The 19,089-nt window shown below is 43.8% G+C and overlaps 1 protein-coding gene and 1 non-coding gene across 5 annotated transcripts in view; one reads left to right on the plus strand and one right to left on the minus strand.

The window, feature by feature from the left end:
* Window positions 1–19,089, minus strand: part of LOC117605200 (uncharacterized) — a 57,993-nt gene that overhangs the window by 14,028 nt on the left and 24,876 nt on the right. The gene's annotated exons all lie outside the window — the stretch shown is intronic.
* On the plus strand, window positions 13,517–13,589 carry TRNAV-AAC (transfer RNA valine (anticodon AAC)). Its single transcript has one exon. It is a non-coding gene; the product is annotated as a tRNA-Val (tRNA).

Here is a 19,089-nt window from a genome sequence, read left to right on the forward strand (position 1 = left end):
CCCCCTGGCTGCCTGTACAATCGTTGTCCGCGGCACAATGGCCATTCAGTCGCGTCGCTTTACCAGCGTGAAAACCAAGCCAGCGGAGGTCGAGAAATAGCTGGCATCGCTCGGTTATCGAACCGGCCATCGAAAAGATCTCGCCTAAGAATACGTTCGTTCGTCGACCGCGAAATCTCTCACCCTCCTACATACCTCTCGCAATTAGAAGAATCTAATTCCTAATGAAACTTCGCCAAGATTCGTGTCGTTCAATCATCTCGTCGAAGTTAATTGACCCGGCTTCCTCGAAGAACCGATACGCTTTGAGTAGAGGAAATGTACACGTTACGTGAGCCGGTAATTGACTGGCTATGAATTATTCAATCGGCGTTTACAACGTTTAACAGAGTCACGAGTGATACAATGTAATAAGAAATGCAGTTAAAAGGGGTACGGTTGGTGGAAATTGCAATTTCGAGTCGACAGGGTGACGGCAAAGAAACGCGTCTTTCAAATGCTAGCACAAGGCCGGCATTGAGGAAACCGCTTTTATTTCCACGGAGGATACCGTCCTTTCGCCGGCACGAAATGAATTTTGGCAAGTAATTTGTAGTAAATTCGTGGTTGTAGCGAGAACGCTTTCAACGTGGTCGACGAGGAGAGAAGCGAGTCTACGTGAAACGGATGAATGGAAAGCAATTACGTGGGTACTACTTTCCTCGAGCACCCACGGTTCTTAAGTCCAAGCTTGGAGGACTTCTTTGAGCGTACAACCGCGAATACTTGCCCAAGTATTTGCCCGTGAATATACACCGCTTCGATTTCTCTACGATGCACCTAAGTTTCGCCTTTTTTTCACCCTTCTCTCTTAGAGGATACTCGAGGACCCTTCTCTTCAAAGAAAGAAACGATTCTGCTTTCGGTATACGTGGGACGGTCCGAAAGTTTCGAGAAGTTTAACCGAGGCAAACGTACGATAAGACGCCGATAAACCTCGCGATTTTTTTTCTAAAAGGTGGATTAGCGATCGCTCGACAGATACGAATTTTCTGCGATACGGTAACCGGTTGGCTTTGTAATTAAACTTTGCTCCGTTCTCGATTTCTCGACTCGCTATCGAGATAGTAAAATCTGCTTCTCAAAGCTGCTACGGAACCTTTTGGTGGTCGATGCGACAAAGGTAGCCAAACCGGCGACAATTGCCGGTGAATTCTCCCGGGGATAGCAGGGAACGCGAAATCCCTTTTACGGTTGTCGCGTGAAAAGAAGAAAAAATTTCTCTTCGTTCGCTGCAAAGTCGCGTGATGCACTTTACGTCTTCTCGAAGGTACAGGAATTTAAAAAGTTCGAGGGTCGAGATGATTTCCAGGGATTTTCCGTCGACCCGACAGCTGCAACCCCCTTTTTACCCTTCTTCTATCGGTCGTTTTTCTAACGACACGCGACGGAGAAGAAGGACACCAAGTGTTGCGAAAAATTGACGTTTCATCACGATAAAATAAATCTTTCGATTTCTAATTTTTCAAAGCTTCAACTATAATTATCACAGCTGGCCATCGCATCGCCTCGCGTGTTAGTTGGATTTTAAAAGAAGCTTTAGCTCTCGAGGGTAAACGGGTCACAGGCGGATTAATCGTTATTTACCGTAACAAAGAATTAAAAAACAAAGGTAGCATCTCTTTTTACGACTTAAACTGCCGTGTTGGAAAGCGTAGTGTCGTAAAGAAAGGAGAAGAGCGAGCGTGCGGCATATATATTTATCTTTCACGTGTACGTACCAAGACACATTGTTCTCGAGAACAAGCCATCCTCTTTTCACAATTTTACGTCCGTTTTTACGAGCAACGAGACCGAACCTTTGCGTGGATCTAAGCATCCGTCTTTGAGGATCGTATTCGATTCCCTTTTTCCTTTCTTTCCTCTCGTCACCGCTTCGACGCGACGGCTCCTCGAATTTATTGCCACACCAGTTTTAGAACACTTCTGTGAACCAATCTTCTAATCGTGATTTAACAGAAAATTCCGGACGCGATAGTGCTGCTTCAGCTCCATTAAACCTTTAGCTCAACATTTGTTGGTCCTTTATCAGCTGTAGTATCGTAAAAGAAATGCGACGACAACGTGGTGCTTCGAGCTTGGTAAACAGCCTCCTTCTTTATATCATGGTTAGTCGTATCCTCGCTTTAACGATCTTGAGAACCTGACCGACGCTTAACTCGTCGTTTCAGCAAACACCTTAAGCGTCCTTAATTTCATTTACTCTGATTCTTCTGCTCGACGATTGATATTTCGTTATCTTTAACGAGTTCGCGCGATACCAAAGTTTCTTACTCGAGCAAGGATAGCAGTGGAGATAATTGGAGGATAAACGATGGTAGCTTGCTTCGTACTCGCCACCGGAGGGACATCCGCCACACCTACATCTACTTTCTCCCAACTTCTCCTCTACCCGTTCGTATACACCTATTCTCCGAGGTGATTAACTATTTCTGCGTTTCAGACACAGCCAGGTTAAATAGAACTAAACAACCCAGTCCACAGTCCACTAGCACAGTTTCCTCGACGAAATGCTTTGTTTTCCTTCCTTCTGTGGGGGGTTGTGAGCGGATCCTTTTCCTGTGATGGTTCGTGGCTTATTGCTAGAGTAGCACCGAAGGTAGTAATGGTTGAGCTAATAATAATCGAAGAGAGGAAGAAGGCTCCTCGAGCAACAGACGAAATTAGCGATAAGGGTGATAGAGCGTTAGCGGTAACCCGGCAGCACCTTTCGAAGGGATCGAGAGAGGGTGGAAGAGCTGTAAGTGGTCTAAACTTCGAAACCGCGTCTATTAGCACTTCGGGGCTAACGTTGCCGTCGCATCCGGGTGTAAAGTCGTTTTGCGAACAGGTAAACCAACGTTACGATACGACGACAACCGAGTCGATGCTCGGTCCGTTTTCCGCTCTTCGCTTCTCCCCATTATCATAATGCAAATTAATGCCGCGTATATATTTTGCATAAAATTATGTATATCAGAGGGTGGCATCGCGACGGGAGAGTGACACGAGAGAAGACGTCGCGTCGTGGCGGTTAGCTAACTCTACGAGTCGTGTTTTCACCGGTAGCTCGTAACTCGTAGAACAAGAAGGATCCTTCAACTTCGTGGCCGTTCAGATCTGAAATTCAACGGGATCTACCGGCAAGTATCTCGACCGACGGAAAAATATTCAGACGAATGTCGCCGCGTCTACTTGAGAAATCAAGAAGTTCTATATACAGAATGTTTCGCTAGGAAAGATCAATATTTCAGTGAAAGCATCGTGAAAGGTTCGATAACGTAACAAGTGCATTCGTTCTATTAGCTACGATTATCAAAATTTTCAGAGCCCGGATCGTTAAGGATCGATACAGCACTCGGATACAGCTAGGATACAAGGAAATGGACGATAATTGACCGATCTAGATAGAGAGGGTCATTTGGCGAGCGAGAAAATTGACGCAGGAGAGAAGCATAGCACTGGAAATTGTCCCTTCCGAGGGGTGGTGTAGAGGTGCCGAGGGTGGACGGGGGACTTTCTCTGCAGGAAGCAACCGGCAAGAGCCATTAAAGCTAACGGAGAACGCGATGGAGGTAATGCGGGGTGAATTAGTGCATCGCCGATACGGTAAGTCTGCGTGTCCGGTGATTCGTTTCGATTAAAATCTAATTATGAATCACCGACACGACCCGCCGCTATTTATCCGCATTGTTTCACACTTCTCCGTACATCAAACCACCTGCGATTCCTTTTAAAACGTTTCTCTTATTCTCCTCAGACAAACTCGGGACATTTTATCCCTTTAGACTATTCCGCGAAAGCTGTTTCAACGTAAGAGCTCTCTCTATATGAAACAGTCTTTTACAGTTTGCGAATCGACGTACGTTATTTCTGCTTTGGAAGAGAAACGTCGAACGCATACTCTTCCCCGTCAATTTATCTTCCCTACGAAACACGCCAAGAAAACGAGGAAAGATTGACGTTAATCGACAAGGGAGAGAGAAAAAGAGAGGAAGTAGATAACCAGGGGTGGGGCTTTTCAAATTTTTCATCGCGCAAATTATTCAGGTCGCAGGGAGAGCGTTGCGTCCCGTCGGTTAGCCGCTTATTGGTTTCATAAAATTCGATAACGGGAGAATCTGGCGGCGACAGCTTCTGTGTACGCGACTTAATGGAATCTTAAAGTTTAAGAGAATTTTCCGCGACACGGATCGCGGTGTGGCGTCAACCGTATCTGAGCCAGACAACCGAATAGCCAACTGATATACGAGCGAGCGTTTCACAGATTCGAGGAAACCAGCCGCCCATGGTCGAGGCTTCCTACTACAGAAAGGGAATCACGCATTTATTTTCACGGCACGCCAGAGAAAAGGGAAAATCTTTCCCCCGTTGGATTCTGAATAGAACTACCGGCAACGAAAGGATCCTCCGATACAGACTGCCTCAAAAGAGACGCGTACTTTGAAAATCGAACATTCGATGTACCAAAAGAAATGGTATAATATTTTACTGTTTCCCAATGTAGCGTTATGTTTTTTGAATAAAGAACAAATTTCGAAATTCTACAGTGTACAGGTTTTTTGAAAACCTCTGTATATTCTATAGATATAAAATGGATCCTGTTTAATGTACTGGAATTAAAGGTTGAAGGGCACTTAAGAGAAAGGGAAACAAGAGGGCCATTTATAGAGAAGCTCGTTGTGGTTAAAGACGCGATTCGATGCTACCTTAGGGAACTTTACTTCACCTGCGACGCGTCGTTTAACCTTTTCACTGTTGACTAAAGATTCGATTTGTTAGGTAACCAATTTCCAGAGGTGCACACCGCAATGAACGAATTAACGAGATTTATTGGAATACCAAGTTCGAAGGTAATCCAGTTGGAGTAGTTTCGAGTAAGGCATCATCTTTGCGTTCGTTATAAGGAATATATTTAATTACGGCATGCTTTGATACAGTGAGGTTGATTAGGGTTCGCCGTGTCTGAGATCTCAAACGAATCGCCAACTAGATTTCAGCTCACGCGTACGTGCATTCGCAACTCGAAGAAACCCCGGGGGCAAACTTCGTTTGCACGTTTATTCCAACTTTCTGCAACGCATACTGTTTGCATGCAAACAGACTGTCGTCGCGTACGTATACCGACTTGACAATGTTTCGATCTCGACGAAACCATGTCACACCTCGCCTATTGAACTCCCTCCAACATTTCGTTCACTTCCTCGAAATTTCATGCAAATTTCCTTGCGTAATACTTTTAACAATACACCACCATTTTCGTAACTTTTTTCATTACGTCTCTAAACCGAGTCCTACGTGTTACGAAACGTCCCGAAGTCGAAATTGACATTTTCCAACAACTAAACAGAACTGCAGAGACTAAAGTTTAAGGGAGGGAAGCGATCGTGTGAAACCTCGAGACCCACTGCAACGATATGCCATCGGGTCCGTGCGTTTTTAAATTACGTGCTTCCTGGGACCACTTTGCATCCCGACCGAAATCCATTCCTTCCCGAACGATGTTCCTCTGAATTTTAAAAAGCTCTCTTCCCTCTGAGGTTCTTCTTCGAGATTCGAGCCTCGACAGGTAGCAAGCAACGTTAAGCTTCTTCTTCTTCTACTTCTTCCTTTCCGATTCGATCTGTTTTTTCATAGAGAAGCAGGCTGTATCGAGAGGTTCGTTCGCGCGATACCGTGTCATACATAATTTACCAAGTTATCGAGAAGGTCGTGGAAAGAGCAGCTTCGAGCGCACTCGTGGCCAAGTGCTGAGCCAAGTTTCACGGAAAGACCTGCCTCGGTCAGGTCACGTCCACCCTGGGGTCATCCGCCACTTTCTTATCGATATCCTATCGATGGAACAGGATAATATCGAACGTCGACTTCGAATAGACAGCCAGTGTCTATTCGTACTTAGATAAATATAGATAAATTTTCCAATTTGTATTCGTCGTTTCGATCGAAAAGTTTTCGAATGCTTAGATTCGCATAAAATATGAGCAATCGGTTAAACGATACACTGTTCCACTTTCGTTACGTCGATAGAGTAGAATAACTGTTTTCGAAAGCTTATCCTGCAGTATTTCCATGGTGCAGCCTAGCTAGAGGGGTGATTGACGGGAAGCGGTCCCGAGGGAAAATGACGCTGGATCGTGTACGCGGCCGTTTATGTTCCGGTCATAAATCTTTCACGATGAAGCGAAAAGGAAGCGAAGGAATGGCACGGCCGGTGAAAGGTCATCGCTTAAGATTATTGCGGTTTTAACGGCCGGACCATCAAACTGAGGACAATTCTGCAGAGAGATAGATTCCGTGGATACGCATTGAATCCCCATAGAAATTCTCCGTATGTTAAACACGCGTTTTGGTATCTTTTCCTATCCTATCAAGATTCCGCGAACGATCTAGGAGGAGGCGTTAACTGAAAATATCCGTTCGTCGATTAACCAGGCTTCGATTTAAGACGGCCAACCAGCTTCTCAATTAGTCTTTTGCTATTGAAGTTCTAGGATAGTTTAACGTTCGAAAACTTGCGCAATTTCCGCTCGAACGTGTTCCAGACGCAAGGCGTTCGAAATGCAAGGCGAAAGTAAGAAACGACCATCAGAGGTGTTAAGTGCTTTGTAACAGGATTAAAATGTACGCTCTTCTCGAGGGTGACCATCGTCCGATAGAGTGAAACGAAGCAAGAACCGTCTTGCGAACGGATCACCCAGCGAACGCGATAAGTGCTTGATAACTCGATTAAAATTTCTGCTGTTTCGTCGATCAGCCCCTCACCTTCGATACCCTCGAGTTCTCCTTCAATTTTCCAACTCGTTCGAACCAGTTAACCGATGGAATTAAGTTGCCGTACTTCTTCGCTTCTCGACACTAATTTCCATCCTATCGCCGCCATAATAAGCTACACTTTTACCCTCCCCTCTCTACCAATCGATATAATTACAATTTTTCCACTTGCTTTCGCCGTTAATGGAAAACGCAATCCCAGGCGCGCGATGATTGTGCAACTTTTCTCGTTACGATGCTTGTTTTCTCGCATTATCGCCGATGTAGCATACACGTAATTCCATTGGGGTTCAACGATGCTTGGAAAATGGAAAACGAGAGGATTTCCTTCGGTAACGTTACAACCCTCTATGCGCTAACACCCTTGCGTTTTAATATCGAACCCCATTCGTGACACAGCTTACAGTTGAAATGCGATAATATAACCGCTACAACTTAATTCCAATCATTTCACCCTTTCTTACCTTTATCCTTTATGAAGAAATCCTTCCGTGATAAACACATTTCAAAGGCAATTGAAGGAAAATATAAAAAGTTGTATAGAAACGCATCGTTTCGTGCATCGAGTTGCCTAATTAATATTCGCTTTGCAATCAGCTTAATTAAAACACCTCTCGAATGCACTTTTATGCGAAAGTAATCAACGACACGTCGCTCTGCATCAATTTCCGGGAACTTTAACAATTTTCCTCTTTAGCGCAAGATTCGCGAATGCCAAAATTCCATCTCTTTCGCTGATTAAATAATTAAATCCTGTTTGAAGGCCGCAATGAAAACTGTTCTGTCTAGCGAGGCACGGTATAATTGCAATTATTCAAAATACTTATCGTTTCTTATCAACAATCTCGCGACGAGAGTCAAACGGGAGAGCAGAATCGCGTACACGGAGACGACTAATCAGAATAATAAGTCATTCCTGCCGTGTAAACAGGTTATACTTTCGCTGATATCGGCGCGAGCTCGCACGAAAAGCTTACCGGCGATCACGCGATTCATCGATACATTAACGTTTGTTTGACTGGCGGCGGTTCGTTGATAGCCATTCGTGTCGTACTTTGTCGGATAAAGAGGGAAATCGTTTGTTTCTTGCGAGCAAATGAGATTCGAATTCGATATTTTCAAGAGACTATTAAAAAGCTGGCAACAAAAGATAGTCAGACGATGATCGAAGCGTCCTCTCAACGCTCTCGAGTCTTCGTAAGAAGAGATATATATCAAGTTGCGTTAAATAGCCGCGATATTAACGGGAGCGGGATGAAAGCGCAAGAGGATTACGCGTATTGTGCGCGATGTCAGAGATAAATGACAACGAATGCTCGGCGCGTGTCGAGGATTATAATGGGTCTGCGTTTGGCGTCCATATAGACTATGGACGGCTTCGTTCGCCTGGATATTTAGAAAAAACAAGGATGTTATAATAAAATCGTACCGATAGAAGTCTTCGTTTATTCGTTAAACTTTCGAGTTCGTCGAACATTTTAAGCATCAGCGAAGCTTCATTGGGAAATGCAACGAGGTTCACGAGTTCGGTCGAGCGGTGAAGTAAAATTAGGAGAGATAGGAGGCAAAGGTGGGTCACGGGCCATGGGAAGACGAGGCGAAACGGGTTAATTAAAATCTGCCTGAAAATTCCGATGATAAATTCGTGCTTTGCCGACCGTATGGCCAAAAGAGGAGGACTCGGATATAAATTTCGATTTAACGGACGCGGCTCGGCCCGGCTTTAATAACGGTCGAGTCGTGGCTGCAACTTTCGTAATTACTCCAACTGGACTAGCAAAGCTTCTTCGTTCTTCTTACGAGAAGAATGGGACAACGCGAAGCTATTTCTCACGATATTTCGTTTCGCCAACTTCGCTCCGGTAGGAATACCCTCGAGTAAACGATTCGGCGAGTGGTTTGATCGAATAGCAAAGCATCCTCCCATCGCTATGGTGGAGTAAATTTCGCTAGTTACCGAAAACTAGTTCAACGCTTAAGAATCCGAATGGAGTCGAGGGAAATTGAACCGTATCGGATTGATACGCGTGTTCCGTCGATTCGGTTCAATGAAGATCGAAGTGCACGCATTATGCGAGCCGATCAGTTGGCACCATAGGTGAAATTGCAATGAACGGTGAATGCGCGTCGCATTATCGCGAGAGATCGAGGCGAAAACGGAAATGCGTTTATTGACGTGCCGGCAGGCACTCGAGGAAAATGATTGTTCGACGGTAGGGTGAGGGTAGAGGACAAGAGGACAATGATAATTCCGCTGGACCAGCGGTGACTGGCAGCGAATAAAACGAATGCTTGACAGAATCGCCTCTAGCCTGCCTTCGTGCCCGCCATTATGCTCCTGTCGATTCACTGGAAATTAATGGCAACGACGATAATTGCCTCGATAAACGTAGCCAGATCGCGATGAAATCGTCCCTCGCCACTCCAACACTCTTGTACGTCGACGAGAAAAGAGCAGAACAGTTTACAATCAGATTTTACGCGCCATCAATTCTTATCGCGACGAAAGAAAACTGTTCAAATGGAAAAAAATACGTTTTTCTTGTCATCTAACTTATTCATTAACGTCTCTACCGTTTCGTAACAAATCGGTGGCAACGCGCGATGCATTATTGAAATACAGTCATATCGGAAATTTTCGATGCTCGCGGGATAATTCAAAAGCAAGGGAACACTGCTTTCGTTTCAACGATTATTCAACAGAGCGTACGACCTGGCAAGTTTTTGTATTTCGGTCACGTAACCGTCCGCCATTATTAACGAGAACCGTTCGCGAACGCGTGTAATAACGCTGCAATCGATCGTGAATTTGTTATTTTATTAATGCGTATTTATTCCACTCGATCGAGAATATCAATTATGTTCTCAAATATTTGTCCTGCTTTGCATTATTATTCAAATTTTCCCGAGGGCCGAGGGAACGCGTTAAAAAATTTACTACGAAATCGTCCTCCCTCGCGTACCTGGCGAATGATAAATGCTGTTACCGAGGAAAATTTTGTTCCGCGTGGAACCAGGCACGGGTAAATATTTGCGAATAAAAGTAGAGTAAGGACAATGGTCGAAGCTTACCTTAAAATTGGTAACGCATTCAGCGATTCGTTCGATCTATCCGATTGCACAGTGCGTCTCAAAAATTACATTTCACGTCGAAAATACGAGTGAAAAATTGGATAGGGAACTAGCGAATACTCGAGGGTTGTGTACTCACGAATGAATAAAGTTATGGGTTTCAAATGTTGACTATTCAAAGAGTGACAGCGGATGCATCTTTAAACTTCGATCTTTGCTCCTTGCTGGCTTAATCAAATTCCCATAAGTTTCGCGTTTACACAACAACACCTATTTAAGTAGTGTTGAATTGAATTTAATTTAAGGTCAATTTTGCTCAATCAGGAATTTGACTGTACAAAGGTAGCATAATCATTTGTCTTCCAATTGAGAGCTAGACTGAATGAATTAATGAAATATAAACTATCTCAGTTATATAAAATGAATTAAAATTTTAAGTTAATTTGAGAGATGATAAGATCCTATAGAATTTTATATATTATTAATTTATAAAAAGATTATTATTATATTTAATTGGGAGGATTTTTAAATATAATTAACTTTAACATTTTTAAATAATGGTGAATAGAATAAAATTGAAACATTTTGTATAATGAAAGAATAAATTACCTTAGGGATAACAGCGTTACCTATTAAGTAACAATACAGTTTGCCTCGAAGCGAAGATTCAAACTAAATTCTCAACGCGCAAGTAATTTTGCCATCAAGATTTTCCTTCGTTGCATGTTCGAAAAACACGATTAATACAAGTACATGTAAGAAGACTGGTTGAAAAAGGAAATTGCAACGATCGATCGACTTGTTTTCCCATCTGATCGTTGTTTATAACTTGAATTTTTCTCGATAAAGACTAACTACAAGAAAAGTTTCAGCAGGTCACGTTGAGATCGATAAGTGCCAACCGATGTAGATGCATCTGACGTATGCACCAGATGACGAGTTTCTCGCGTCACCAGGTTCTCTTCAATTTCCCATCTCGAAAACCCTTTTTCTCGCGTTCGCGCTGCTATTTCTCGCGCCTCTTCGACGCCGATAAACCTTCGAAATCGATTGCCTCGCTTCGCTCTTTGTCCTTTCAGACGTTCGCGTTTCAGCAAAAATGTGATTAATAAAAATATGAAGCACAGAAACTTTGAAATTCTAGGTCTAAGTCGTCGCGATGTTCGCACATCTATTTCTGTCCAACTCTGACCCAATTCCTTTTCAACTGCTTCTTTCTCTCATAGACGTCAGAATATTAAACGAAACACGACTGCATTCGTTCGTTGTTGACTGAAATTCTGTCTTGACCTTAGACCATCTTGGCTTGGCCATCGGAGATATTCTCGTTGCAATTTGTGAAATGAATCGTTTGAAAGAAATAATTGGTTAAGCGGAAGAACGTAAAGGGTTGCTCGAACGCGATCGATTCAACGAAAGGACGGAAATTTCTCAGCGTACAACAAATTCATTAGCGAAAGTGGCGCGTACGGATTAATTAATTAAGCAAAGCTGGTCGCATTGACCCCCGCGTACGTCCCGTTACCGCAACGTTGCGTTAATCAATATTTTAATGCAGCTACGAGGAAACGGTGCCCGCAAATATGCGCCCACGTTTTAATGCATCGTTAGCGAAAGAGAATTATGTTGTAACCGAAGTCGATACGTGCTGTAAATTTTCTCTTGATTGTTCGCTAAACTGGTTTCACCTTTCTTCAATGGTGAAACGATGAGACCGTGTTACAAGACGATACGTAGCTTCTTTCATCGAAAACGTTTTCGATAAGAAAGCAGATCCGAAGAGACCGAGATTGCTTATCGTTGACCCGCTCTTAATATATCGCAAAGATTGCGCCATGATTGTGCAATCGATCAGACTTAATTGCGCTCGCGTCTACTCAAAAAAAAGCGTAATCGATAAGAGATTAAACGAACGGAAATAATTGGTAAATTTATTCGACAATTATTCATCGAATAAGCCCAAGCTTAAAAACGCGCTTCCACTGGTACTGGCTAGACAGAACGATAAATTCTACAGTAGATAATAAATTTTCAAGAGTGCCAGCTTTCTCTATCTCGGTGTCCTGACCGGGCCACTGTCATTTTTCAAAGTTCCTCGTCTCGCCTGTCACCTGCCAGCCACTCCCAGGGGAAACGTAACCGATCTTTATATAACAATCTTCCTGCTCTATAATTATCGTTTGATTGAGATACGACAGGAATTCATGGACCAACCGTTCGCTGACCAACATTCTTCGGGGAGCACCGATTCGTAAAAGCCCTTTCAACGACAAAAGTCATCGTAGCCCTCGAGCTACGAGTTTCTAGCCTCGAAACAAACTCAGTTCGATCGAATCCGACCGTCAGCCAATCCGTGAGCACGACTCGCGACGATAAGATGGAACTTTAGATTAAACCGTGAATATTTAAAGGCAAACAAGGGAAACTCGAGGGGCAGGTACACACACAAACACACAGACACATACACGCACGTCTGTGTATCCAGGCGCGAACGACGTTTGAAGGGTTGGCGAACGCGAGCAGACCATTCTGCAACGACAGAACGATGGATTATGCAGGTTTGTTTTACGGATTAACAGGATCGCGACGTTTGCATTTATCTACGTTACGAAACTTATCGAGGGTCGAGCAGATTACTGTCGAGAAAAAAGAACGAGTTACGTAACGTCGATGGGATTCAAGAATGTCGAACCATCCTCATCGACACCTGCACCAACCGACCATTCCAAACATCCTTTAGAACCCTCCTCCCAAATCTTTAACTACCAGAACATTTTTCCTAATCTTCCCTACAAGGCCCTTTTCGATATTAATGTTTCCGGCATCAGGCTCTCATTAAGAAAATCCTCACACTACGTCACATTATATCTCAAAAACTCCTCTCTCTATCCTTTTATCCAGGAAACTTGCTTCATAAAAAGGGAACTCAAAGGAGACGGGCAGTTCTCCTCGTAACATCAGACTTGCATATATGTATTTTCTAAATTCGTATAGATTGTTATAAGAATAAACTGAATTAAAAAAAAAGGAACTACTTAAATTCGTTTCGAGTGGCTCCGACAAGAAGAAATGGAGCAACGTTCTACTGTCGATTACATCAACGAGATCGAGATCGAGATCGAGATCATAGGAAAACGGACGGCACTTGACGCGACTTGTTTCGCTCTACATACTATGTTTCCCGTTCGAAATTAGATATTATCCGGCGCGTGAGTGTCAGGATTGTTGCGTACGCGGTTGCACACGCGCGTGCATTATTGCGCAGTCGTGTGTGTTATTGCACTTTATCAGATACGGAAACGTCGCTCGTGACATTTCAATTTCATGCGACATAAAATACCCCTGCGATCGCGTATACTGTTTACGCGTCTCTGATAAACGCACCCTCCCACGCTCCTCCACTTTCTTTATTTCTTTCTGTATCATTATGTTCTTACTGTACCGGGTAATACGTTTAAAGAATAAAAATGGATTATTTCTACTTTTTCGTTGAATCATTTCTACGTTTTTACATTGAAAGAAATATGAATCGAAAGCTTCGATTCATGTTTCTTTTCTTACGTATAATGTTGCGTAAGGAACTCGTTCACTTACGTAAGTGAAAACTAGCGAATTGAACGAATTCTGGGAAAAGAAAGCGTTCAACTTCCAAGCAGTTTCCGTGGTGTAGTGGTTATCACATCCGCCTAACACGCGGAAGGTCCCCGGTTCGATCCCGGGCGGAAACATTCTTTTTTTTCCCCAATCTTGATATTTTATCCTATAGAAATAATGACTTGATTTAACTCGTTTCTAAACGAGAACATCCAAATGAGATAACGAGAAGCGTACAATAACGAGGCGAGAGAATCTCGTAAGCGGCATGGTAGTCGATTAACCGTAAACTAGTGATCATGGTGTGCGAAAGTGCATGCATTATGCAGCAGCCTCGTGTAACGATCGTGTAAACCGGACCGGAGAGTATGCGAGAGAGGTATCGGGCCTGCTTGTCGTGAAACTTTGATCCAGCTTTCGAGGGCCGTGTTGGATCGTGTGCTATCTCGATCGCTAGAGATCAGCCGATCGAAGTTAAACGGGCACGCCTGGAATTGCGAGCACGATTTTTTACGTTCTACGCTTTAAATATTTCAACTGACAGCGATTGCGATTCACTTCGATCGAAGATATCAAAGAAACACGCGAGGAAAAAACGTACTCGTCTCGTGTTACGATAAGATCTCGATTATTCCTGACACGTTCAATGGAAGTCGAGGGGTTAATTTTGTAGATACAACTAGGTATTACACTTATTACGAGGTGGCGGAGCCATTTCTATCGTGGGGGCAGAGGATTAAAATTCTTTCCTTTTAGAACGGCAACAACGTAACGAGAACGAAAGAGGATTTCTCTGACGCGGAGTCACGGAGCAAGGCGGAAAATCCAAGAAAGCGATGAACTTGGAAAATGTACGAGGAAGGATTGACCAAGACGGGGAGATAAAGGGGTGAGACGAGGGGAGTCGCTGTCGAACCGTGAACAGACGTCTTCGTTGCACAGCTTTCGAACCCGCAATTTCTAATACCCTGACTGAAGATAGAAAAATGCGGCATACTCCTCGTCGCCACCCCCGTCCTCTCCAACTTCTTTTCCTTTATTTCGCACCACCTACCTGCCTGCTTTATGACCGCCCCGTTACCTCTTTTTACCCCCTGGCTCGAGTCGTCTTTCTTATTCGCAGCGACGCGCTTTTGTCGTCGCCCGTGCATCGTCCACAATGCGTCGCTGCGGAATAAGAAAGGCTTGCACACGATGCTCTTTTTTCCTGTGCTAGACACAGTAACGGTGTCGAACGAATTAATGCAATAATTACGACGGAACAGACTGGCCATTGTATTTCTCTAAGTCTCTGCTTTCTTCCCCGACCCCACCCTGTGTCTATTTTCTCCTCGTTCGAGTAAATGCTTTCGTTCGTTGTGCCTTCAGGTATTTATGCAAGCGAAAGTTGAAATTTTCACACGTTGAATACCGTGAGAGCCACCGGTGGCTGACACCTCGGATTCTATACAACTGAGAGAAAAAGGAGCAGTTTGTTGAATTTCGATATTCGATATTCACGAGCTTCATTTTATCGAGACGAGAGAGAGAGAGAATATTACGGGAAATGGACTAAACGATTGAGAAAGGCGTTAATTACTGTCGCTCGATCGGCAAAGGCATTCGTAACGCAGCCCAAGTAGATTTCATCGTTTTAAGTCAGACGTTCCAACGATCCTTCTTCTCTATCTCCTTTAAGAGCAGCGATTACTTTGCTGTATCTTTCATAGATCATCTACTTATCGTCTGTTCTCGATCTCGAGCTAATCCGTTCCGATTCACTATCCTTCTCGGGAAAAAAAATTCACGCAAGAAACGTGGAATACGAACGTAGCGAGTTTCCCTTCCAACCCCTTTCGCCGTCAAATCTTCCCGAAGGGACTCACGGATTTTATATTCTACAGGCTGGATCTTCATTTTTTCGACTACATGTTGATTTACATTTTTAGAATAAGTTTTATATATTAAAGCTTCAATCGCGCAAGAGTTAAGGGGATAAAAAGTGATAAAACAGCTATATACTTAAAACCCATTGTTTCCTCGACAGAAACTCTGAAAATTTTACAAAATTTTGATGACCTCTCGGTTACGAGGTGTCGTTACTTTAGCGCTGCAATGTTATAGAACCACAAGAAGCCTGGTAATAAAGGCACCCTATCAGCAAGAAACACTGCAGTCATTGACCTAGAGAGCTTGACCTACCATTGCAACCCTGAAATAAAGCCACCTCGGGACTGTGCACTTTCAAAATTCCACAAAAATTTTAACAGTTTATTCCGAGAGAATCGCAGACTTCCGGCACATGGTCTCTTAAGAACCTTTTTTATCCTCTGCTAACGAGGACCTTTAATTTCGGAGTCTTAATTAATTTTGCGGCTAGAAGTTATGCCCAATACTTTTTCAACCACTCGTAATGCCTGTCTTCTTTATTTTTTTTAACGGAAACGGAAAAAAGCAGAATGTTCCAATGCGGTTCGAGTAGCCAAAGCGAAACGAAAATTAAGAACGCAAATAGTTGCTGTTAAAATTTAAAGCAACTCCCCGTCTTCTGTGAAGAGTTCGTCGAGGTCGTCCTCAAGCATATTTGTCTTCCGCTTGGTCGAGGGTGGGAAAAGCAAAGCGTCGAGGACTTGCCGGAGATCTTGCTTTTTCTGCTTTTCGAGCATGTTACACGTTCCTGCCGTCGCTGTACATCATCGGTCTCGAGCACCCCGCGTTTCTCAATGAAACGCAAATGTTACGAGGGAAAAATGTACACCGACGCACAGAGAATTCTACGACTGAATCTTCTTTAATTACCTACTTCGTTTTCTTTAACCGTGATACTTTCGAGAGTGATTTTGCCATAGCCATAATTACTCTACGCGTATTCCCACCTTCACTCTCGAGCTGGCGCCTCAAAGCGACACGAGGAGAAATACGCGAAACGACGAAAGGTAATCAAGCGATTTTATAGACAATGAGTTTTCAACTGGTGTAATAAATTTCACGCGATATAAAGTGGATTAAAGCACTGCAAACCGACGAGGTTCGGAGGAATAAACGAGACTCTTTCGAAAAATATAATAATTCGGGAAACGACAACGTAAAACGAAAAGAGCGAATCTGCTGCCCGACGGGATGGTCTTCTTTTAACGAGCAGAGCGTCGTAAAACGACGCTATATCTTTATTCCAGCCTACTGTGCCGAAGAGACGACGACGTCGAGGGCTTCCAGCCGAGTGGAAATTGCGATAGCACGGATTTCCTCAGCCCTCTGTTACTTCTGACCCGGACAAGCTTATAAAAACTCCGAGCGATAAACAGGAGATCATGACAGAAAATTGTCTTTATGAAAATCTGTTGCCTGCAGCCATTCAGAGTTTGCGTACTCTTAAATAAGTTAATAATTAACTTAAATTAATAATAACTTAAGTTAATAATTAATTTAAATAAGAGTAAATTTGTAAAATAGTGTGAAGAACTTTGGACAGATTTGATTAATAGCAGGACGATTAGGGGAGAAACGAGGTAGAGATTCAGTTGGTCTGACCATAGCGTGACCGCGACCACTTCTGGCAGTAGTATCGCTCGAGCGCAATACCATCAAAGCCGAAACAGCAGAGTGGACCGGCATCCGGCATTTCGTGCCGGTTAAATTGCCTACGAATCGCGCGACGATTTGCACGACCGTCTGCAATTTGTACGCGTATAGGCTCCGTGACCGCCATAATCCTCGAAATATCTAATCCACGTTCGGTAATCACGAGTTCATCGACCGCGATAGCACTTTCCAATTATACCGCGTGCCACCGACAATGCGGCTCCAGTCGATAGGAAATTAATTTATCGACCAACCCTCGTGTTCTTCCAATACTACAACCGACGCTCTCGACACTTTCGGTATCGATGTTTCGAGATCATTAATAAAGCTTTGCCCCTTTTCAAGGAAATTACTTGCAAATCATCGTGAAACGGCAAGAAACACGTGTAAAAGTTTCACGGAAAAATTAGCTAGCTACCGAGAGAATTAATCCGACGTATCGGAACTAAGATAAGGGGCTAACTCGAGAAGGAAAAAAAGAATTTTCTTTTCTATGATTGATTATCCTAGGCGAGAACGGAAAATGACTGGACGGTGTTCGAACAAGCGCGATCACGAGACTGTGAACCACTTTGCCCGTTGCGTGATACCGGCCAGTTTGCTTCTCTTTAACGCGCCGTTATTCGCTCCTCGTATTTTCCATTCGTTTTCAACGCGATTACGACAAAGCGTTGTCCACTTTATCGGCTATACAGAGAAGCTCGGATTAACCGGCGTCGGTTACGGCTCGTTGTTCGTCGTGAAAAATTCCATCGAATGGTATGTATTGGAGGAAAAAATCGAATATCTACCTTTGATCATTGGTATGCGAAATAAATAATTTACTCGTGGAATCGGTGGATGGAAAAAGATGGAATTCTTGTGGGGTCGAATCTTGTGGCCCGTTATCCTCTATAAACGTCGGAACAGGGAAACACGGGTCTGAAACGATTTGCTCGTTTAGCAGGGTGAAATCGAATCAACGTCAGTACGCATCCATATATCGTGATGGCATCCAACGAACGGTAGGCAGGTAGTCGAGGGAAGGGAACTCGGTTTGTCTCGTCGCATGGGCCGCATAAATGTGCAGCGATGCACGCGAGAGAAACTCCACGCCTCGCGTATCGACACACCGACGCGCTTCACGGGTTAAATGAATTTTGGATTTCGCCCGCGTCACGCGTTCCAGTTGTTTATCATATATGTGTATGCATCTATATGTACACAGGCATATGTGTACCACTGCCGGCGTATTTACCGTGTATGCACTACGCACTGCCAGCCTACAGATTGCATCGACTTCGCGCAACCCCCTCCTCATATTTTATCCAAACACCCGAATAGAGGACGGATCGTTATCTTTCTATTGATCTATATTTCACCGTTGGTTCGCTTGCAAATTTCGTGTTTCGTTTCTAAAAGAATTTTCCTGCGTATCGCGAGGAAATAAAAGAGCGGATAAGGTTCTAGCTTCGAAAGGGTCGATGCACTTTTTCTTGAAATTTATCGAAAAGCCATAAATATCAGCCGAGAAGGCACCGAACGACTAGGGTAATCGCGAATTGCGATTCCAGGCCAGGGTAGGTGGCACACGGAGAGATGGACGCGCGTGAAATGGATCATTAAACGGGCACATCGGGATTAAAATCGGGACGGAAAGGGAAACGATGGATATCTATGTCAGGCGACGTATTTCAACGTGGTGCATTGCAGAGAACGGACACAACAACCGGTGCAGAGGCCTTATCGGCTAGCCTTGTCCACCCAGTTACCATTACCGATGGCAGAGGTAGCATTGTGGATTATTTGTTGCCGACAGTGAATTCATCAAGCTCGTTGCACCCCTGCGACCAATTCGTTTGCATGGCCCATTTGTGACACTCCCTCCTCCCACTCACCCACTCCACCTACTCTATCGATATACGCATCGATAAGATCGCCTTTCGCCAAAAGTGAAAAACTCAATTTATCGGTCCAGTGAACAGTCGGTGATAAATTATTTACGAATCGGTGGACTGTCAATGTCGACGCTTAATTCTTTAACCGTGATATTGTCAAAGCGTTTACATTCCAGACGAGGTGCGGGATTTTATA

Source organism: Osmia lignaria, chromosome 3 (genome assembly GCF_051020975.1).
Source record: "Osmia lignaria lignaria isolate PbOS001 chromosome 3, iyOsmLign1, whole genome shotgun sequence".
In the NCBI taxonomy this organism is placed as follows: domain Eukaryota; kingdom Metazoa; phylum Arthropoda; class Insecta; order Hymenoptera; family Megachilidae; genus Osmia; species Osmia lignaria.